Source organism: Cherax quadricarinatus, chromosome 3 (assembly GCF_038502225.1).
Source record: "Cherax quadricarinatus isolate ZL_2023a chromosome 3, ASM3850222v1, whole genome shotgun sequence".
NCBI classification, from domain to species: domain Eukaryota; kingdom Metazoa; phylum Arthropoda; class Malacostraca; order Decapoda; family Parastacidae; genus Cherax; species Cherax quadricarinatus.
Window position 1 is genome coordinate 72,847,003 of NC_091294.1, and position 23,996 is coordinate 72,870,998.

The 23,996-nt window shown below is 43.6% G+C and overlaps 1 protein-coding gene across 1 annotated transcript in view; it reads right to left on the reverse strand.

Moving 5' to 3' along the window:
* The window catches only part of LOC128684022 (uncharacterized), a 319,563-nt gene that overhangs the window by 238,008 nt on the left and 57,559 nt on the right, over nucleotides 1-23,996 (reverse strand). The gene's annotated exons all lie outside the window — the stretch shown is intronic.

The following is a 23,996-nucleotide window of genomic DNA, read 5'->3' on the forward strand; positions in this document are numbered from 1 at the left end:
GAGCCTTCACCCGTGGCCCCAAAGCCAAGAGACCTAAACCCCCATGACGAACATGGGTCATGACAACCTCCCGACTTAACCAAGCTCTCCCGAAACCCCAAACATAACGTAAGACCCTTCTCTGCAGTTCCTGAATATCCATATCTCTTAAAGGGTACACCGCAGCCACACCCCATACTTTACTATAAACAAGTGTATTGACCACTACTGTCCTCTGTTGCAATGAGACATCCCCAGCTCTTAACCCCCGAAGTCGATCTAAAGCCTTGTTAACCACCAATTCAGAGTTTACCCTTCGGCTCTCCCTCTCATCTGCCATGTACACGATACCACATATTCTAAGTTGCACCACGACTGACCACCCATACCTTTCGCCCAACCTCCCCCCCACCCATGTACCCACCTCCAATAATTTCGATTTTGCCTTATTGACGCACATGCCAGACTCTGCCCCAAAAAACTCAACAATCCATCCCACGATCTGCAAATCCTCCTCCCCTTTTAACAAAATTGTGGTATCATCTACGTACCCGACCACACGTGCTGCATGGTCACTGCTCAGCGTTCCACACCTCAAACCACCATCCACCAGCTCATAAAAGGGGTTTTGCATACAAGCAAAAAGCAGCTGGGAGAGGGGGCACCCTTGCCTCAAACCCCTTTCCATACGGACCGGCTGCCCCAATTTACCGTTTACCTGTACGCGTACCATAGCCGTGACATACAAGGTATCAACCCATCTGACAATCCCCTCCCCAAAACCCTGCTTCAATAAAATAAGCCTCAATAAATCCCTATCAACACAGTCATAAGCATTTTGCCAGTCAAGCCCGAGGACACCCCTCCCCCCTTGACATTCCTCCAAAAACTCCCGAATACGTACATGTCCGTCCCTCATGCTCCTACCTGGTATGCCTAGCTGTCCCTCGTGAATAACCGACCCCATAACCTTCCTCATTCTGTTTCCTAAAACTTTTGCAAAGATTTTATAGTCAGAGCACATAAGAGATATTACTTTATATGCACTCAGACCCCTCCCCCTCCCTTTTTGGGCACCAACACAACTACCCCCGTACTTTGTGACATACCTAATCTCCCCTCCGTGAGCATGCAATTTAATACATCAACCAAACAATGCTTAATACTTCCCCAATGCGCCCTATAAAAATCATTCGAAATGCCATCTATACCTGGTGCCTTTCCTTTACTCATACTAAAAATCGCCTCCTCTACCTCCTCCACTCGAATTCTACCTTCTAGTACCGTTCTATCCCTGTCACTTTTAACTTTTCTGAAATCCCTCCTCACCAGGCCACCCGCATGGACCCCCCCCTACTCCCCTCCGTAGTTTTTCCCCAAACCATAGATCAGCATAAAAACTCATGCTGTCCGTGGTGAGAAGTACTTGACCCGGCAGGTAACCACCCAAACCCGTGCATACTTCCAATTGCAAGAGGGACGTCGCCTGTTGCCTGACCCTAAATTTGCGCAAGACACAACCCGAAGGTTTGTCACCCCATAGCACTTCTTCCATACCTGCTCTGACTCTAACCGCATTGAAACGTTCATTGTGAATTTCTGCAAGTCGACTACGAAGATGTTCAATGTCGTCATACCGACTACTACTCCCGCCCCCCACATAGTAATCATTTAGCTGCCCCTCCAGATAGTTTTGCAGCCCATACCTCCACCTCGCCTCCTCTTTTCCCCGCTTCTTATAATAACTCGCTATTCCAGGTTTGGCACGCGTTTCCCACCATTCCAACAAACATTCACCTGCCCGTCGCGTTTCCCAAATATTCTTCCACCAGTCCTGAAAAGCTGACCCATCCCCCTCCCCCTCCAATAGCCGCACGTTCAGTTTCCAATAACCTGGATAAACCCTGATCATTCCATCCCAGTTCAAGTCCGCTAGCACTGCACGGTGATCTGAAAACCCCACATCAAAGGTCTGTACGTGCCCAACTCTAATCCCTTGTGTTACATAAAGTCTATCCAGACGGGCCGCATAGCCCCTACGAACGAACGTATGCTCCACCCCCCACCCACCCCGCCCCACCACATCATAAACCCCTGCATCCCCCAGCAGATTCCGTAAGACAGGTAAAACGCACCCCGCCCCCCGCGGCTCAACATCGCCATGGCGGATAACGCAATTCCAATCCCCACCCATGACGGTAATGAACGGCAAACCCCGAGTGTAAAACGTTAAAGCCTCCCTCACAAATTCTACTTTAACTTTAGTGTTGCTTTCCGCTGGCATGTAAACGCCAATAAAACAAACCCTCACCTCACCCCAGTACCCATCTACCCTCACCACCCTCCCACCTCCCCCCTCCTCCCATCTTAAGACACGCCAAGGGCTGGACTCCTTCACCGCTATAGCTACCCCACCCTTTAATTTTAAAGAACTGCTAACATACATTCGGTAGCCTTTTAACCGTAACTCTCGCCCAAACTTATAATTGTGTTCTTGTATGAAACATACGTCCACAGCATATCTGCGCAAGAACCACTCCATCCACACACACTTAAACTCTGCCCGCAGACCATTTACATTGATGGTAACACACTTGAATTCACAAAAGGAGGTTTTCCTCTATGCTTGTGGGTCTTTCCCGTTCCTACATGTACATTACACTGACCTTCTTTGACCTTTGACTTCCCAAGGCCCCCCTCACCCCCCGTGCCCTACCCACATGCTGGGCGCTTGCCCCAACCCCGTCTGCAGGAGGCGCCTCAGCCACTTTCGACCATAATTTCTTCCCTGGACGCTGTCCCGGTGTCAGGACCTCGTCCATATCCGACACTCCTGCCGTCCGTTTGCGGGAACCAACTTCCACACACATCTCCTCACCAGACGAAGCCTCCTGGTGAACTTCCACCACCACCTCATGCATCCGTGTCATTGTAGGCACGCCCAGGTCTCCCATCTTTGGCGAATCATCCTTCACCACTTCTTGACTCTCCGGTGAAACGTCTGGGCTATGCTCTGCCCCATCCAGGAGATCGTTTAGCACGTTCTCCAGCAAACTTTCCTGTGACAACCCCACAGGCTCCGTAGGCCCCACAGGTGGCGTGGGCACGTTTGTAGTGTCCACCGACAGGGTGGCGCACGCCATAGACCGCATCTCCTCTTGTTGTACTTCCTCACTCCAAAGCTTAGGTCCTTGTTCAGGCGAGGGACCAGTCTCCAGATCAAAGGCCTCGGTTCTTAGGACCACAGGAGAAGGTTCCCGGATACGTACAACCAGGCGTCTGGAGCACTGAGCAGCCATATGGTCATACGAGTTGCATAACCTGCATGTCTTACGTTGGCCCGCATAGTGAACAAAAACTTGGGTCCTGTAGTGCTCTAGATAAACGTAAGATGGAATCGGCTGTTTTAATGTCATCTTTAGGGTGCAGGAGCCTTCCGGGAGCCCCTCGTATGGGCCCTCCCTCCATACTCCCTTGGTCGCTGCATGTACCGTGCCGTATTTACCAAAAACTTTCCGAATAACATACTCCTCCGCCTCGAAAGGCACGTTCCTTACTTTGACCCAGGTGACGTATGTGGAGACGTCATGCAGACATACCTCTACGGCTGAATTCACCGCCATTTTCCTCTCTTGAAAAGCTTCCACAATCTTGGAGTAAAAGCCGGCATTTGCGAATTTTACAAAAAACCTCGACATCCCATTGAGAGCCACACCATATAATTCCTCAGTGGGGATGCCATAGACGTCGCGAATGATGGTAGGCAACAAGACATGCATCGTTGCACCACTGAGAGAGCCACGAATAAATTCCACACAGACCGTGTTTACTCTTCTACCTTGACGATCCGCCATCTTGCGTACTGTAGTACACGGTTCGCCACCAGGTGTAAGCAAGAGCAGGCTCAGAAAGCGTCCTCTCAGCCCGCAGGGTGAGAGACGAATTAACAACCTGTCGGTATTTTATACCATTTTAATATTGGTGAATTATTTTATCCATAATATTGTTACTGACAGTCTTCTGTACGAAGGATATACATCTAAACTTAAATACACTTAGATCTTACTTTACCCTCATATTCAGAATGAAAACATTTATGTCTCTTGTGAAGTCGGTAGGATTTAAATTTGATAAATTAACCAACATTGTACATTCCTTAGTTCATTCTTATTGTCCCGAGTCATAATAACCAAGCCAGGAACATTATTCGTTGAGTAATCGGTATTTCGTAAGCTTCTCTCTCGTATGTGCGAGTTATTTGTGTTTTGTCATGGTACTCATGATTCGGTACTCATGATTCGGTACTCATGATTCGGTACTCATGATTCGGTACTCATGATTCGATACTCATGATTCGATACTCATGATTCGGTACTCATGAAGCGACTACAAGGGCTCCTTAATGAAGTACTCTTTCTCCACCACAGACTATGATGTCAGTTTGACTCTCTGATCCGTAAACAAATTAAAGATTAAAATATTATTATTATTATTATTATTATTATTATTATTATTATAATCACGGGTGAGCGCTAAACCCGTAGGATTATACAGCGCATGTGGGGGGGGGGAGGGATGGAAGGTATTCAGGCTCAATTCGGGGAACCGAATCACAGATCCAATTCCCAAGATCAAGAGCCCCTCACCAGCGTCAAGGAACCTCCCATGAGAGTGACTTAAAGATTGAAGATTAAAGATTCTTTATGTCATCATGATACAATGATTGTACAGAGATGGGTGACGTTCAGGTGTGGATGCAGAAAGACCTTAATACGCAGATCATTGCACTCCAGACCTTTTCTATTGCCTAATATAGCTACATCGACAGTAATTATAAATTATTCATTTCATCACGCAAAAGGTAATGCGATTAATATGTGAAATCAAATTTAAATCTACAACCTACAATGTTTACAGCTAGACTAAGGATTTATTTTTAGTTTAAACGTGTTGCAGAATGAAAACATTTTTTCCCAAGTGTATGAATGGCCTCCTACACACTGCTAGTTGGCTGCGTGCATGACTGGCCACAGTCATGCACGCAAGGGTTGTCTCTGGCTAACATGCATGACTGAACCTCGGTACACCAGCAACACTAACCTCAGCTACAATGTTCAAGTTTATGTGAAGCATGACAGGTATCACCCAAAGTTGTCCATTTCAGTAACTAGCAGCTTACTGCATTCAGTAACTAGCAGCTTACAGTATTCAGTAACTAGCAGCTTACAGTATTCAGTAACTAGCAGCTTGCAGTATTCAGTAACTAGCAGCTTACAGTATTCAGTAACTAGCAGCTTACAGTATTCAGTAACTAGCAGCTTACAGTATTCAGTAACTAGCAGCTTACAGTATTCAGTAACTAGCAGCTTGCAGTATTCAGTAACTAGCAGCTTACAGTATTCAGTAACTAGCAGCTTACAGTATTCAGTAACTAGCAGCTTGCAGTATTCAGTAACTAGCAGCTTACAGTATTCAGTAACTAGCAGCTTACAGTATTCAGTAACTAGCAGCTTACAGTATTCAGTAACTAGCAGCTTACAGTATTCAGTAACTAGCAGCTTACAGTATTCAGTAACTAGCAGCTTACAGTATTCAGTAACTAGCAGCTTACAGTATTCAGTAACTAGCAGCTTACAGTATTCAGTAACTAGCAGCTTACAGTATTCAGTAACTAGCAGCTTACAGTATTCAGTAACTAGCAGCTTACAGTATTCAGTAACTAGCAGCTTACAGTATTCAGTAACTAGCAGCTTGCAGTATTCAGTAACTAGCAGCTTACAGTATAGCAGCTTGCAGTATTCAGTAACTAGCAGCTTACAGTAACTAGCAGCTTACAGTATTCAGTAACTAGCAGCTTGCAGTATTCAGTAACTAGCAGCTTACAGTATTCAGTAACTAGCAGCTTACAGTATTCAGTAACTAGCAGCTTACAGTATTCAGTAACTAGCAGCTTACAGTATTCAGTAACTAGCAGCTTACAGTATTCAGTAACTAGCAGCTTACAGTATTCAGTAACTAGCAGCTTACAGTATTCAGTAACTAGCAGCTTACAGTATTCAGTAACTAGCAGCTTACTGCATTCAGTAACTAGCAGCTTACAGTATTCAGTAACTAGCAGCTTGCAGTATTCAGTAACTAGCAGCTTACAGTATTCAGTAACTAGCAGCTTGCAGTATTCAGTAACTAGCAGCTTACAGTATTCAGTAACTAGCAGCTTGCAGTATTCAGTAACTAGCAGCTTACAGTATTCAGTAACTAGCAGCTTACAGTATTCAGTAACTAGCAGCTTACAGTATTCAGTAACTAGCACCTTACAGTATTCAGTAACTAGCAGCTTACAGTATTCAGTAACTAGCAGCTTACAGTATTCAGTAACTAGCAGCTTACAGTATTCAGTAACTAGCAGCTTACAGTATTCAGTAACTAGCAGCTTACTGCATTCAGTAACTAGCAGCTTACAGTATTCAGTAACTAGCAGCTTACAGTATTCAGTAACTAGCAGCTTACTGCATTCAGTAACTAGCAGCTTGCAGTATTCAGTAACTAGCAGCTTACAGTATTCAGTAACTAGCAGCTTACAGTATTCAGTAACTAGCAGCTTACAGTATTCAGTAACTAGCAGCTTACAGTATTCAGTAACTAGCAGCTTACAGTATTCAGTAACTAGCAGCTTACTGCATTCAGTAACTAGCAGCTTACAGTATTCAGTAACTAGCAGCTTACAGTATTCAGTAACTAGCAGCTTACAGTATTCAGTAACTAGCAGCTTACTGCATTCAGTAACTAGCAGCTTACAGTATTCAGTAACTAGCAGCTTACAGTATTCAGTAACTAGCAGCTTACAGTATTCAGTAACTAGCAGCTTACAGTATTCAGTAACTAGCAGCTTACAGTATTCAGTAACTAGCAGCTTGCAGTATTCAGTAACTAGCAGCTTGCAGTATTCAGTAACTAGCAGCTTACAGTATTCAGTAACTAGCAGCTTACAGTATTCAGTAACTAGCAGCTTACAGTATTCAGTAACTAGCAGCTTGCAGTATTCAGTAACTAGCAGCTTGCAGTATTCAGTAACTAGCAGCTTGCAGTATTCAGTAACTAGCAGCTTACAGTATTCAGTAACTAGCAGCTTACAGTATTCAGTAACTAGCAGCTTACAGTATTCAGTAACTAGCAGCTTACTGCATTCAGTAACTAGCAGCTTGCAGTATTCAGTAACTAGCAGCTTACTGCATTCAGTAACTAGCAGCTTACTGCATTCAGTAACTAGCAGCTTGCAGTATTCAGTAACTAGCAGCTTACTGCATTCAGTAACTAGCAGCTTACTGCATTCAGTAACTAGCAGATTACTGCATTCAGTAACTAGCAGCTTACAGTATTCAGTAACTAGCAGCTTACAGTATTCAGTAACTAGCAGCTTACAGTATTCAGTAACTAGCAGCTTGCAGTATTCAGTAACTAGCAGCTTACTGCATTCAGTAACTAGCAGCTTACTGCATTCAGTAACTAGCAGCTTACTGCATTCAGTAACTAGCAGCTTACAGTATTCAGTAACTAGCAGCTTACAGTATTCAGTAACTAGCAGCTTACAGTATTCAGTAACTAGCAGCTTACAGTATTCAGTAACTAGCAGCTTGCAGTATTCAGTAACTAGCAGCTTACAGTATTCAGTAACTAGCAGCTTACAGTATTCAGTAACTAGCAGCTTACAGTATTCAGTAACTAGCAGCTTACAGTATTCAGTAACTAGCAGCTTACAGTATTCAGTAACTAGCAGCTTACAGTATTCAGTAACAGTTACAGTATTCAACAGTAGCAGCTTGTAACTTTACAGTATTCAGTAACTAGCAGCTTACAGTATTCAGTAACTAGCAGCTTACAGTATTCAGTAACTAGCAGCTTACAGTATTCAGTAACTAGCAGCTTACAGTATTCAGTAACTAGCAGCTTGCAGTATTCAGTAACTAGCAGCTTACAGTATTCAGTAACTAGCAGCTTACAGTATTCAGTAACTAGCAGCTTACAGTATTCAGTAACTAGCAGCTTGCAGTATTCAGTAACTAGCAGCTTACAGTATTCAGTAACTAGCAGCTTACAGTATTCAGTAACTAGCAGCTTACAGTATTCAGTAACTAGCAGCTTACTGCATTCAGTAACTAGCAGCTTACAGTATTCAGTAACTAGCAGCTTACAGTATTCAGTAACTAGCAGCTTACTGCATTCAGTAACTAGCAGCTTACAGCATTCAGTAACTAGCAGCTTACAGTATTCAGTAACTAGCAGCTTACAGTATTCAGTAACTAGCAGCTTACAGTATTCAGTAACTAGCAGCTTACAGTATTCAGTAACTAGCAGCTTACTGCATTCAGTAACTAGCAGCTTGCAGTATTCAGTAACTAGCAGCTTACAGTATTCAGTAACTAGCAGCTTACAGTATTCAGTAACTAGCAGCTTGCAGTATTCAGTAACTAGCAGCTTACAGTATTCAGTAACTAGCAGCTTGCAGTATTCAGTAACTAGCAGCTTACAGTATTCAGTAACTAGCAGCTTGCAGTATTCAGTAACTAGCAGCTTACAGTATTCAGTAACTAGCAGCTTACTGCATTCAGTAACTAGCAGCTTACTGCATTCAGTAACTAGCAGCTTACTGCATTCAGTAACTAGCAGCTTACAGTATTCAGTAACTAGCAGCTTACAGTATTCAGTAACTAGCAGCTTACAGTATTCAGTAACTAGCAGCTTACAGTATTCAGTAACTAGCAGCTTACAGTATTCAGTAACTAGCAGCTTACAGTATTCAGTAACTAGCAGCTTGCAGTATTCTCCCTGTCACAGCTAACAAAATGTGGATATTCATTTTCAGACAAGAACTTGTAGATCTGTTTCTTACACATACTATTTTTATTGTATATTCACAGGGAAGCACTGGGCTCGTAAGAGTTTAGTGCTTTTCCTTGAATATAAAATCTGGGCAAATAAATGAAATCAAGTTTGATGCAAGGAAAAATAGGAGAAGACTAATTACTTTTATCAACGTCCTTAACTAGCATTAAGGAGAAGAGAGAGAGAGAGAGAGAACTGTCCTTAGAAGGGCCTTATATACCCAGGTTAGAGAAGAGGACATAACAAGAGACTAGTATTTTCCTTCTTTTCGACTGCATTAGAAAAAACTCGTTTTTCAACCTTCCTAATTTGTTCGGAATTTCTTCTGGGCATAATAATCTACTTAGTGAATTGCGTTCCTTATCCACTTGGAGAAATAACGTCCCAAAATTTTCCACTGCATTCACTTTACAATTACGTGATTGTAATTGGGTGAAAGAAAAGAAGATTTTTCCGCAGCCAACCTTGAGGCAGTAGAATGACACGATTATTATTATTATAATCAAGGGGGAAGCGCTAAACCCGGAGGATTATACAGCGCCTGGGGGGGGGGGGATGTGGAAGGCATTCAGGCTTAATTCAGGGAACTGGAGCACAGATCCAATTCCCTAAATCAAGAGCCCCTCACCAACATCAAGGAACTTTCCTTGAGGCAGTAGAATGACACGAGATGCTTCAAAGACGTTTTCCAATACGGTAGGTAATGTATAGGTGTGTCAGAGGCAGGTTTTATAATGGTGGTACGAAAATAACCAATACTTCAGTGTCAACAGTACTAATAAATACATTTTTGTATTAATGCTTTGTAATTTGTAATATTGTGTGAGGTTGTCAGTTTCTTTTTTTAAAGTTTTGAATTTTGAATTTCCAGCGGTATATTTTGTTTTTTTCTGTGTAGGTTCATTGGCACTAGATTGAGTCACGAAATCGTAATAAAACGATTGTAAACAAATCATGGAATGAGTGTGGGTTTGAACCCATGATTTCCATTGGGGTCCTTTTAATTATTTCCATTCTTCTTAATTCATACCAGACAGGGTTGATCTCCTGTCCTTATTTACTGACAAGTGAATCCTGACGCTGGTCTTAGTCATATGACGACCCGACCTGAAACTGGAGTTTTTGGTCATCTGACCGAGGTCTTCTGCTGGCTTACCCCTCCACCCTTTTAAATATTAAGGTTATCATTATAACCATTACTTAACCTATTGCAGTAATCTGTCTCTTATTTCATTTATAATTTGCAGTTTCCATTTAAGCTTTTCATTTGGAGCAGTTATCAATATATTGCAGTTGCAAAGCGTCTATAATCAAAAAAATTCATGGAGGTTGTGATAAAATTACCCAACTGTTACATTTGGAATTAATTGTGTCCTTTATGAAGTAAATACGAGTGTGACAGTGAAAAATGAGACTACGCCATCTATACTGAATATCTCGATATCGTTCATTACTTACACAAGTGACCTTATTACAGAGTAAATCGTCCATGCGATACCATGATATGTCACTGGTACTTTTTTTAATTATATATGCTGGCAAAAAAGGTGAAAATATTAGGTGAAATAATGAAGGAAGATGACTACAGTTTATACAAGAAGACTTCGCTTGGCTGAGCAAGAGAAGACTCTTCCTGTGATCATATTTGCTCGAACCTCCTCCTCTTTCTCTGCAATATTGCAAGTTCCTGATGATGTGTTGATTGCAACACGAATGATCTAGAGCTAAGAATTGTCATTCAACAAGTCGGCCGTCTCCCACTGAGGCAGGGTGACCCAAAAAGAAAGAAAATGCCCCCCCCCCCCCAAAAAATACTTTCATCATTCAACACTTTTTCCTCACTCACATATAATCACTGTTTTTACAGAGGTGCTCAGAATACAACAGTTTAGAAGTATATACGTATAAAAATACACAATATATCCCTCCAAACTGCCAATATCCCAAACCTCTCCTTTAAAGTGCAGGCATTGTACTTCCCATTTCCAGGACCTAAGTCCGGTTATATAAAATAACCGGTTTCCCTGAATCCCTTCACTAAATATTACCCTTCTCACACTCCAACAGCTCGTCAGGTCCCAAATACCATTCTTCTCCATTCACTCCTATCTAATACGCTCACGCACGCTTGCTAGAAGTCCAAGCCCCTCTCTCACAAAACCTCCTTTACCCCCTCCCTCCAACCTTTTCGAGGACGACTCCTACCCCGCCTTCCTTCCCCTACATATTTATACGCTCTCCATGTCATTCTACTTTCATCCATTCTCTGTAAATGACCAAACAACCTCAACCAACCCTCTTCAGCCCTCTGACTAATGCTTTTATTAACTCCACACATTCTCCTAATTTCCACACTCCGAATTTTCTGCATAATATTTACACCACATATTGCCCTTAAACAGGGCATCTCCACTGCCTCCAACCGCCTCCTCGCTGCAACATTTACAACCCAAGCTTCACATCCATATAAGAGTGTTGGTACTACTATACTTTCATACATTTCCTTCTTTGCCTCCATAGATAACATTTTTTGCCTCCACATATACCTCAATGCACCACTCACCTTTTTTCCTTCATCAGTTCTATGATTAACCTCATGCTTCATAAATCCATCCGCCGACACGTCAACTCCCAAATATCTGAAAACATTCAATTCTTCCATAATCCTCCTCCCCAATTTGATATCAATTTTTCTTTATCTAAATCATTTGATACCCTCATCACCTTACTCTTTTCTATGTTCACTTTCAACTTTCTACCTTTACACATTCCCAAATTCGTCCACTTACCTTCGCAGTTTTTCTTTAGAATCTCCCATAAGCACAGTATCATCAGCAAAAAGTAACTGTGTCAATTCCCATTTTGTATTTGATTCCCCAAAATTTAATCCCACCCCTCTCCCGAACACCCTAGCATTTACTTCTTTTACAACCCCATCTATAAATATATTAAACAACCATGGTGACATTACACATCCCTGGCTAAGACCTACTTTTACCGGGAAGTATTCTCCCTCTCTTCTACACACCCTAACCTGAGCCTCACTATCCTCATAAAAACTCTTTACAGCATTTAGTAACTTACCACCTATTCCATAAACTTGCAACATCTGCCACATTGCTCCCCTATCCACTCTATCATATCCCTTTTCTAAATCCATAAATGCAATAAAAACTTCCCTACCTTTATCTAAATACTGTTCACATATATGCTTCAATGTAAACACTTAATCTACACATCCCCTACCCACTCTGAAACCTCCTTGCTCATCCGCAAACCTACATTCTGTCTTACCTCTAATTATTTCAATTATAACCCTACCGTATACTTTTCCTGGTATACTCAGTAAACTTATTCCTCTATAATTTTTACAATCTCTTTTGTCCCCTTTCCCTTTATATAAAGGGACTATACATGCTCTCCGCCAATCCCTAGGTACCTTCCCCTCTTTCATACATTTATTAAACAAAAATACCAACCACTCCAACACTATATCCCCCCCTGCTTTTAACATTTCTGTCATGATCCCTTCAGTTCCAGCTGCTTTACCCCCTTTCATTCTACGTAATGCCTCACGTACTTCCACCACACTTACATTCTGCTCTTCTTCACTCCTAAAAGATGGTATACCTCCCTGACCAGTGCATGATTTTTGCAAAATAATTGCATACAAATTTTCGCTTTCCTTATTCGGCAAGAAGAGTGTTGCTATTTAAGCTAAAATCTCAAGTTTTACTTTCGGCACGATATATATATATATATATATATATATATATATATATATATATATATATATATATATATATATGTGTCGTGCCGAATATGTAAAACTGGTCAATTAGCAAGAACTCATTTAAAATTAAGTCCTTTCCAAAATTTTCTCTTATACGTTTAAAGATATATTTTTTTCATTAACGTTAATATAATTTTTTTTAATTTTGCACCAAAAGTAACTTAGAAAACTTACCTAACCTTATTATAACAAGAGCAATTTATTTTAGCCTAACCCAACTAAATATATTTTAGATTTGTTTACAATAATTTAATACTAAGCAAACACAGTGAAATAGATTTTTTTCGTTAGGTTCATAATGATTTTGACTAAATTATTGCATACACAAATTTTCACTTGTCCTATATGGCAAGATGAGCGTTGCTATTTAAGCCAAGATCGCAAGTTCTGCCTATTCGGCACGACATATATATATATATCATATGAAATAATATAATTATCGACTGACTCAGTAATCAACAATGCTTGCTATCTCACACCACACCTACTAATTCACCAACTCTTCTCAAACCCTCACCAACTTCATACATTATGGCAATACCCATCCATTACTAAAGTAAATAACAATACATAAACTGACCTACTTAGAACTCCCTCTCCACCTCACCCCTCCTCTTCCCTCACACATTTACTAACAACTCACTCGTACGAGGCAATCATGAATCTTCAACCTCCCGAGGAAATTGATGCTGTCGCAATAACATTAGCTAATGTTTGTGTGTCAGTGGTACCAGGCGGGAGGAGATGACTACAGGGCAGCTTGTTGGAAGTGTTACTATTCTCTGCTTCGTTTGTTATTTGGCGAGCTGAATAAGAGGTGCCTTCGTTTGTCGCTGAATGGATCACAATAGGATGAGATGGAAGGAAATGCATGGATATTCATTTTTCATTAAGCTCTTCTTTAAGTTGGCTCAAGAAGATTTTACAATTCTCAGCACCAGTGAGGAGCCATCACCTTATGAAGCACGTTAAGAAGTACGGTAGGTATCGAAGATTTTTCATCCAGACTAGTCACAGAACTAGTGGAATGGTGAGTTACAGTCTGAGGAGAGACTAAGCGACGTGAGGTTAACGAGACTTAGATAAAGAGAATTGCAAAGATATGACTGCGGAAGACACGAAGCTCAGAGGCAGTGACTGCCTGAATTAAGACAAACTTTTTTAAACGCGAAGACCAGGTAAACGGCAACAAATGGAAGCTAAAAAAAAAACACACATTATTTACAGGGATAGTAAGAAAAACTTTTTCAGTCCCATGAAGCTAATGTGGACGTGGTCGAGGCAGTAACTATGTAACATTTTAGAAGTAATTACAAATGGCTAAGAAGACTGCGAATTTAATGGACCCCATTTAGAGGATTTTAGATTTAACGAACACAATCTGTGGCTTAACAAAATTAGGAAGTGTTAGGTGAAAGGACACAGGTGCAACTAATGTGACATTTTATTGTGGCAACATTTCGCTCTCCAGGGGCTTTATCAAGCTCCTGGAGAGCGAAACGTTGCCACAATAAAATGTTACATTAGCTGTACTTGTGTCGTTTTACCTAACTTATTGTCGGTAATTCTGCCAACATCAATACAAAATTTGGAAGGAATGGACAAGGTTCATTAAATCCAGAATTCTTCATTATTGCTATGGTTAGAAGAGTCTATTAATTTTGGATTTAATGGACTGGTCGGTGGCTGGTATGACCAAAACATAAGGGTGGACTACAGCAAGTAAAAAGCGATGCGTTTTTCCCTTGGGCTAAGTTGATGGTGTCTGAGCCAGGGAGAGCATCTGGGATAATACTGTCGCAAAGCTCAATGGCGGTGGTTGCTCTTGTTATATGATCGATGGTTAATACTGTAAGAAAATTCTTTCGCATGTCGATTTGTTTAGGAATTATATTAGAAATGCTGAATACTCAATTATTTTTTCTAAAATGAGTTCTAGTAGGGATGTAATTGTGTTAGCTAGACTGCCTTCTTTCAGAAACTAGATGAACTGCTGCTTCAGGTTGTGTGTGTTTCAGAAAGGTACTAGTTACATCCTGGCCTACTGAGTAATCACAGAGCTATACCTGAAATAAGACTGTGGAGAAGAGAACTGCCAACTGCAATGGATACGATTTCACAGTCATTCCTCCTTTAGAGCACAGACAGATTCACCATACAGGTGGAGTCTAATAGTCTTGTAGACATCGTCAGGTGACAAAACATTAGAAAATCCTGTCAGCTCAGAAAGTTGGATTAATCATTTGCTCTGGATTAAGCCTTTGTTCTGAAGGGTGAATTTGTATAATCCTAGAGTCACTGTAGTTGTTCAGAGCCATTTAAAGGTATAAACTTAGCTTTGGCGAATTCTCTAGAAACAATTTTATATTCACGAGTGAACGATGAAATTATTCGTGTGGGGATGTGCACAGAGGTGTGTATCACTCTTCACAGAAGAAGACGGATGTAGTTCTCTCCCTGTTTATTGCCCAACTGACTGATACTGACTTTTACTGGCGTACAGCAAGAAAGTATGCAGTGCTTTTCTGGTTGTCGGAGTCACTGGCCTTTTTCCCAAGAGGAAAAATTTGGCGGTATCTTAGGAGTGGGCGGCTTTGAGTTTGGGTGTATCAGTCCCGACAGAAAAATGGGTTTATAGATTATTTGATGTTCAGTGCTTGAGTGAAATATAGGGAAAGATAAGGGTGCTGTTGCAAGGAAGAGCTGGTTATAGGGTATCAGGAGAAGCTTCCAAGAGCCTACACACTGACCAGGGTTATGCTATATACCAAAAAACCCGGAAGAATAAAAAACTTATGAAGACATTTCGGTTCGACTTCAAACATTAACTAATCACACAAAAGCATAAAGGGAAGGGAGCCAGTATTTATAAGAGAGGGGGGAAGGTGGTAGTAGTAGTACTACTACTGCTAGTAGTAGTAGTTATTTGTGTACTGTTCCAGTCATGGTTATGTGCCAACTCGAGCCAGTACTGTTTTTGAGGCTCCACATCTTTTTGCTTACCCGACATGTACAACAGCCAACACTGTCATTCTGACGTCTTTGGCTAGTAGGAAATTGGCTGTACGGCCGGCATGTGTTATCGACGGTCGTAAAAATCTTTATTTGCATAAGACCAGTGAAACGAAGCTTTTTTCAATCATACACAGAGGAGCTACAATCAGCTGGCTGGAGATGGTCTGGTAGTGGTTAAAGGTGCCGTATGCGAGGAGGTTAAGGGGTGGTATTATGATGTTTACAGTTGTGGACCATCTTACAGACACACTCGCCCTCCATCACACACTCACACTGTATCTAACTCATATTTCTTCACACAGTTAAACTTTATCTCACAATTACATATCATCTCACACTCTCAATCACTTCACCTCATAATCACTTTCCATAACACGAATTACATTCAGTCTCACACACACATACACGTGCATACAAACTTCATTTTACTCACAATCATTCCAACCCCTATTCCTCACATGCATATATACCAGGGGCCAGCAGCTCCACCTTTGCAACCACATACAGGTGACTACACACACACATACACACTGATCGTCCTACCACACCGTAGTCAGTAACAACCTCCCCAGAAGTAGCATTATCAATTAAGTGCTCAGCAATTAGTTGGTCTTGTGTTCGGTTTGGTGGCTAGGTTTCAGCATTGTGATGGATCAAGTATGTAGAATAGCATATTGACATGAGACGCACCAGGAACGACGGGTTAAAATAAGGAGGCGAAACAAGAAAAAAATACGGAGAAGAGGAACGATGAGTCTGGGAATCAAGTCCTGTGACAATGTTGAAAAGAGGACCTGGTCAACTCCCTCCAAAGGTCATGAGGCAACGTCAATACTAGACAGAAACTCTCCTCGCCCTTACTCTCTAACTCCACCTCCCCCCACCCCTCCTCTGAGTATTTCCCCCTCTTCTCTTCCCCCTCTCCTACCTCTTGGCCATTGGGGAAAGGGAGGCCAAGGAATTATGAGGCTGATTCCTGGTGGTGGTTACTGAACTGACACCAGACTGGCACTGTGCCACACAGTGGGAACAAAGGATTGTCACTGAAGGAAGGAACTCCTAGAGTAGGAATATCATAGGCGCCGGCAAACTTACCAAACAACTTATGGTTTTGACTGTTACAGTGTTCTGGTCGACTAGACAGATTACAATGGCAGGGAAGGCTATCAGATCCTCAACGTGCTTGCAGCGTGGATCATACGATAACCCACTGGGAAAGGATGCAATGGAGGATTCAAAACGATCAGTTACCGGATAAGAGGAGTAGCCCCAGTAACCAGACATCAACCTCCCCAAACGTGCACAACCGACCGACACACAACACTCCTTATCTCTGGCCTGAAGCCAACATAGTACGACAAGCGATGGTCGCAAACAATCACCGGCGTCCCGCAATATACTTTGAAAGCAGTAAAGCAGAACAACTTCCAACGTAACAGCCTCGTTTCTCTTCCTTCCAGAGAGTGGAGCTGCCTAAAAGGCAGAAACTTGTGAGTAAAATGTGGGTTTCAACACAAAACTCCCATGAATTTTTCCCGTAGCATATTTGTCACGTAGGAAAATATTACTTCAGAGATATAAAAACTTTCCTGCTGTTGTTTAAGTAAATTAACGAGAGAGAGAGAGAGAGAGAGAGAGAGAGAGAGAGAGAGAGAGAGAGAGAGTGTGTGTGTGTGTGTGTGTGTGTGTGTGTACTCACCTAGTTGTACTCACCTAGTTGAGGTTGCGGGGGTCGAGTCCGAGCTCCTGGCCCCGCCTCTTCACTGATCGCTACTAGGTCACTCTCCCCGAGCCGTGAGCTTTATCATACCTCTGCTTAAAGCTATGTATGGATCCTGCCTCCACTACATCGCTTCCCAAACTATTCCACTTACTGACTACTCTGTGGCTGAAGAAATACTTCCTAACATCCCTGTGATTCATCTGTGTCTTTAGCTTCCAACTGTGTCCCCTTGTTACTGTGTCCAATCTCTGGAACATCCTGTCTTTGTCCACCTTGTCAATTCCCCTCAGTATTTTGTATGTCGTTATCATGTCCCCCCTATCTCTCCTGTCCTCCAGTGTCGTCAGGTTGATTTCCCTTAACCTCTCCTCGTAGGACATACCTCTTAGCTCTGGGACTAGTCTTGTTGCAAACCTTTGCACTTTCTCTAGTTTCTTTACGTGCTTGGCTAGGTGTGGGTTCCAAACTGGTGCCGCATACTCCAATATGGGCCTAACGTATACGGTGTACAGGGTCCTGAACGATTCCTTATTAAGATGTCGGAATGCTGTTCTGAGGTTTGCTAGGCGCCCATATGCTGCAGCAGTTATTTGGTTGATGTGCGCTTCAGGAGATGTGCCTGGTGTTATACTCACCCCAAGATCTTTTTCCTTGAGTGAGGTTTGTAGTCTCTGACCCCCTAGACTGTACTCCGTCTGCGGCCTTCTTTGCCCTTCCCCAATCTTCATGACTTTGCACTTGGTGGGATTGAACTCCAGGAGCCAATTGCTGGACCAGGTCTGCAGCCTGTCCAGATCCCTTTGTAGTTCTGCCTGGTCTTCGATCGAGTGTATTCTTCTCATCAACTTCACGTCATCTGCAAACAGGGACACCTCAGAGTCTATTCCTTCCGTCATGTCGTTCACAAATACCAGAAACAGCACTGGTCCTAGGACTGACCCCTGCGGGACCCCGCTGGTCACAGGTGCCCACTCTGACACCTCGCCACGTACCATGACTCGCTGCTGTCTTCCTGACAAGTATTCCCTGATCCATTGTAGTGCCTTCCCTGTTATCCCTGCTTGGTCCTCCAGTTTTTGCACCAATCTCTTGTGTGGAACTGTGTCAAACGCCTTCTTGCAGTCCAAGAAAATGCAATCCACCCACCCCTCTCTCTCTTGTCTTGTGTGTGTGTGTGTGTGTGTGTGTGTGTGTGTGTGTGTGTGTGTGTGTGTGTGTCTGTCTGTCTGTCTGTGTGTGTCTGTGTGTGTCTGTGTGCATGTGTGTACTCACCTAATTCACCTAATTCAGTGAAGAGGCCCCGCCTCTTCACTGAACGCCACTAGGTCCTCTCTCTCCCTGCTCCATGAGCTTTATCATATCTCGTCTTAAAGCTATGTATGGTTCCTGCCTCCACTACATCACTTGCTAGACTATTCCACTTCCTGACTACTCTATGACTGAAGAAATACTTACTAACATCCCTTTCACTCATTTGAGTCTTCAACTTCCAATTGTGACCCCTTGTTTGTGTGTCCCATCTCTGGAACATCCTGTCTCTGTCCACCTTGTCTATTTCACGCAGTATTTTGTATGTCGTCATCATGTCTTCCCTAACCCTCCTGTCCTACAGTGTCGTCAGGCCGATTTCCTTTAACCTTCCTTCGTAGGACATTCCCTTCAGCTCTGGAACTAAAGTTGTCGCAAACCTTTGTACTCTCTCTAATTTCTTGACGTGCTTGGCCAGGTGTGGGATCCAAACTGGTGCAGCATACTCCAGTATGGGCCTGACGTACACGGTGTAGTGTCTTGGGTGAGGTTTGCAGTCTTTGGCCACGTAGCCTATACTCTGTTTGTGATCTTCTTTGCCCTTCCCCGATCTTCATGACTGCATTTGGCGGGGTTAAATTCGAGAAGCCAGTTGCTGGACCAGGTGTCCAGTCTGTCCAGGTCTCTTTGAAGTCCTGCCTGATCCTCGTCTGATTTAATTCTAATAATGTTGGTAGAATTACCGACAATATGTAAAGTAAAAGGACACGAGTGCAACTAATGTGACATTTTATTGTGGCAACGTTTCGCTCTCCAGGAGCTTTGTCAAGCCGTATCGGCTTGACAAAGCTCCTGGAGAGCGAAACGTTGCCACAATAAAATGTCACATTAGTTGTACTTGTGTCCTTTTACTTTACATGATTTAATTATCCTCATTAACTTCACAGCATCTGTGTGTGTGTGTGTGTGTGTGTGTGTGTGTGTGTGTGTGTGTGTGTGTGTGTGTGTGTGTGTTTGTGTGTGTGTGTGTGTGTGTGTGTGTGTGTGTGTGTGTGTTGTGTGTGTGTGTGTGTGTGTGTGTGTGTGTGTGTTTGTGTGTGTGTGTGTGTGTGTGTGTGTGTGTGTGTGTGTGTGTGTTTGTGTGTGTGTGTGTGTGTGTGTGTGTGTGTGTGTGTGTGTGTGTGTGTGTGTGTGTGTTTGTGTGTGTGTGTGTGTGTGTGTGTGTGTGTGTGTGTGTTGTTGTGTGTGTGTGTGTGTGTGTGTGTGTGTGTGTGTGTGTGTTTGTGTGTGTGTGTGTGTGTGTGTGTGTGTGTGTGTGTGTGTGTGTGTGTGTGTGTGTGTGTTTGTGTGTGTGTGTGTGTGTGTGTGTGTTTGTGTGTGTGTGTGTGTGTGTGTGTTTGTGTGTGTGTGTGTGTGTGTGTGTGTTTGTGTGTGTACTCACCTAGTTGTACTCACCTAGTTGAGGTTGCGGGGGTCGAGTCCGAGCTCCTGGCCCCGCCTCTTCACTGATCGCTACTAGGTCACTCTCCCCGAGCCGTGAGCTTTATCATACCTCTGCTTAAAGCTATGTATGGATCCTGCCTCCACTACATCGCTTCCCAAACTATTCCACTTACTGACTACTCTGTGGCTGAAGAAATACTTCCTAACATCCCTGTGATTCATCTGTGTCTTTAGCTTCCAACTGTGTCCCCTTGTTACTGTGTCCAATCTCTGGAACATCCTGTCTTTGTCCACCTTGTCAATTCCCCTCAGTATTTTGTATGTCGTTATCATGTCCCCCCTATCTCTCCTGTCCTCCAGTGTCGTCAGGTTGATTTCCCTTAACCTCTCCTCGTAGGACATACCTCTTAGCTCTGGGACTAGTCTTGTTGCAAACCTTTGCACTTTCTCTAGTTTCTTTACGTGCTTGGCTAGGTGTGGGTTCCAAACTGGTGCCGCATACTCCAATATGGGCCTAACGTATACGGTGTACAGGGTCCTGAACGATTCCTTATTAAGATGTCGGAATGCTGTTCTGAGGTTTGCTAGGCGCCCATATGCTGCAGCAGTTATTTGGTTGATGTGCGCTTCAGGAGATGTGCCTGGTGTTATACTCACCCCAAGATCTTTTTCCTTGAGTGAGGTTTGTAGTCTCTGACCCCCTAGACTGTACTCCGTCTGCGGCCTTCTTTGCCCTTCCCCAATCTTCATGACTTTGCACTTGGTGGGATTGAACTCCAGGAGCCAATTGCTGGACCAGGTCTGCAGCCTGTCCAGATCCCTTTGTAGTTCTGCCTGGTCTTCGATCGAGTGTATTCTTCTCATCAACTTCACGTCATCTGCAAACAGGGACACCTCAGAGTCTATTCCTTCCGTCATGTCGTTCACAAATACCAGGAACAGCACTGGTCCTAGGACTGACCCCTGCGGGACCCCGCTGGTCACAGGTGCCCACTCTGACACCTCGCCACGTACCATGACTCGCTGCTGTCTTCCTGACAAGTATTCCCTGATCCATTGTAGTGCCTTCCCTGTTATCCCTGCTTGGTCCTCCAGTTTTTGCACCAATCTCTTGTGTGGAACTGTGTCAAACGCCTTCTTGCAGTCCAAGAAAATGCAATCCACCCACCCCTCTCTCTCTTGTCTTACTGCTGTCACCATGTCATAGAACTCCAGTAGGTTTGTGACACAGGATTTCCCGTCCCTGAAACCATGCTGGCTGCTGTTGATGAGATCATTCCTTTCTAGGTGTTCCACCACTCTTCTCCTGATAATCTTCTCCATGATTTTGCATACTATACATGTCAGTGACACTGGTCTGTAGTTTAGTGCTTCATGTCTGTCTCCTTTTTTAAAGATTGGGACTACATTTGCTGTCTTCCATGCCTCAGGCAATCTCCCTGTTTCGATAGATGTATTGAATATTGTTGTTAGGGGTACACATAGCGCCTCTGCTCCCTCTCTCAATACCCATGGGGAGATGTTATCTGGCCCCATTGCCTTTGAGGTATCTAGCTCACTCAGAAGCCTCTTCACTTCTTCCTCGGTTGTGTGCACTGTGTCCAGCACTTGGTGGTGTGCCCCACCTCTCCGTCTTTCTGGAGTCCCTTCTGTCTCCTCTGTGAACACTTCTTTGAATCTCTTGTTGAGTTCTTCACATACTTCACGGTCATTTCCTGTTGTCTCTCCTCCTTCCTTCCTTAGCCTGATTACCTGGTCCTTGACTGTTGTTTTCCTCCTGATGTGGCTGTACAACAGTTTCGGGTCAGATTTGGCTTTCGCTGCTATGTCATTTTCATATTGTCTTTGGGCCTCCCTTCTTATCTGTGCATATTCGTTTCTGGCTCTACGACTGTTCTCCTTATTCTCCTGGGTCCTTTGCCTTCTATATTTCTTCCATTCCCTAGCACACTTGGTTTTTGCCTCCCTGCACCTTTGGGTAAACCATGGGCTCATCCTGGCTTTTTCATTACTCCTGTTACCCTTGGGTACAAACCTCTCCTCAGCCTCCTTGCATTTTGTTGCTACATATTCCATCATCTCATTAACTGGCTTCCCTGCCAGTTCTCTGTTCCACTGAACCCCGTTCAGGTAGTTCCTCATTCCTGTGTAGTCCCCTTTCTTGTAGTTTGGCTTCATTCGTCCTGGCCTTCCTGCTTCTCCCTCCACTTGTAGCTCTACTGTGTATTCGAAGCTTAAAACCACATGGTCACTGGCCCCAAGGGGTCTTTCATATGCGATGTCCTCGATATCTGCACTACTGAAGGTGAATACTAAGTCCAGCCTTGCTGGTTCATCCTCTCCTCTCTCTCTTGTAGTGTCCCTTACGTGTTGGTACATGAAGTTCTCCAGTACCACCTCCATCATCTTAGCCCTCCATGTATCTTGGCCCCCATGTGGGTCCAAGTTCTCCCAATCGATCTCCTTGTGGTTAAAGTCACCCATGATCAGGAGCTTTGCCCTGCATGCATGAGCTCTTCTGGCCACTCTAGCCAGTGTGTCAACCATCGCTCTATTGCTCTCGTCGTACTCTTGCCTTGGCCTCCTGCTGTTCTGTGGTGGGTTATACATCACTGCTATTACCACCTTGGGACCTCCAGAGTGAAGTGTTCCCACTATGTAATCACTTTCTTCTCCGCTATCTCCTCTCTCCAGCTCATCAAAATTCCAGCGATTTTTGATCAGCAACGCCACTCCTCCACCCCCCCTGTTCCCTCTGTCTTTCCTCAGGATTTGGTATCCCGTTGGAAAGATGGCATCTGTTATCATACCTGTAAGCTTGGTTTCTGTAAGAGCTATGATGTCCGGTGATGCTTCTTTGACCCTTTCGTGCCACTCCTCCCACTTATTTGTTATTCCATCAGCGTTTGTGTACCATACCTTCAGTTTCCTTTCCAACACTGTGGTTTGGGGGGCCTGTGGGGGTGGGAGACCTGGTGGCATACTGTGGGATTCTATAGCTCGATGTTGGGTGGAGGCTGTGGGTATGGATTGTAGTGTGTGTTGGGATGGTGTGATAGGTTGTATGGTTCTGAGAGTAGTTGTGTGTGTGCTTGCCCTTGCTGTTCTGTCCTGCTCTGACTGACCTCTGCTGATTCCCTCCTTGTCTCTTTTCCTAGCTCCTTTCGTTTTTTTGTCCTCTCCCTCAGCTGCTGTCGTTCTGATTTTGTTCTGTCTCTGTCTAGGAACACCCTCTTGTACTCTTCCGAGTATTTCAATCGTGGTTTCTCTTGGAGGATCCTGTTCCGCACTGTTTCCGTCCTGAGAATCAGCTTGATTGGTCGGTTTCTCCCCTTCGAGTACCCCCCTATTTTCTGAAAATTTACAATCTCGTCCATCTCTTCACCTATTTCCGTGATGATTTTCTCAATCTCCTTTCCTTCTTCCTGCTTCCTTTCAGTGTGTGTCCTTTCCTCTCTCTCCTGAAGCCCATGGATAAACACTGATTTTGCCCTTTCTTCCTCCCATTGCCTCACCCTCTGTGACTCTGGATCCTGCCTGTATGTGGTCAGTTTCTCCCTTGATTTTTCCAGTGGCTCTTGATAGCCTTGTTGTGCCTCAGCATTCGACCTATCACCCTCTCCATCTGCAACCAGCTGATCTTCCCTTTCACTCCTTGGTCCTCCTTGGCAGATTGATGTGACCTTAGCATAATTCATAATTCCTTCCTTCCTGTTCAGCCTCGCAGCTTCATATGCTGTGTCTTCTCTGGTCACTGCCCCTGTAACTCGCTCCAGCCTATTTATCTCAACTTCTAGGACCCTTATCTTGGCTACTGCAGTTTCGACTTGTGCCTCCCAATTCTTTGTTTCCTGCTCCAACCTCCTTTCCAATTTCACAGAGAGCTCTTTCTCCATTTTTTCAGAAAGCTCTCCT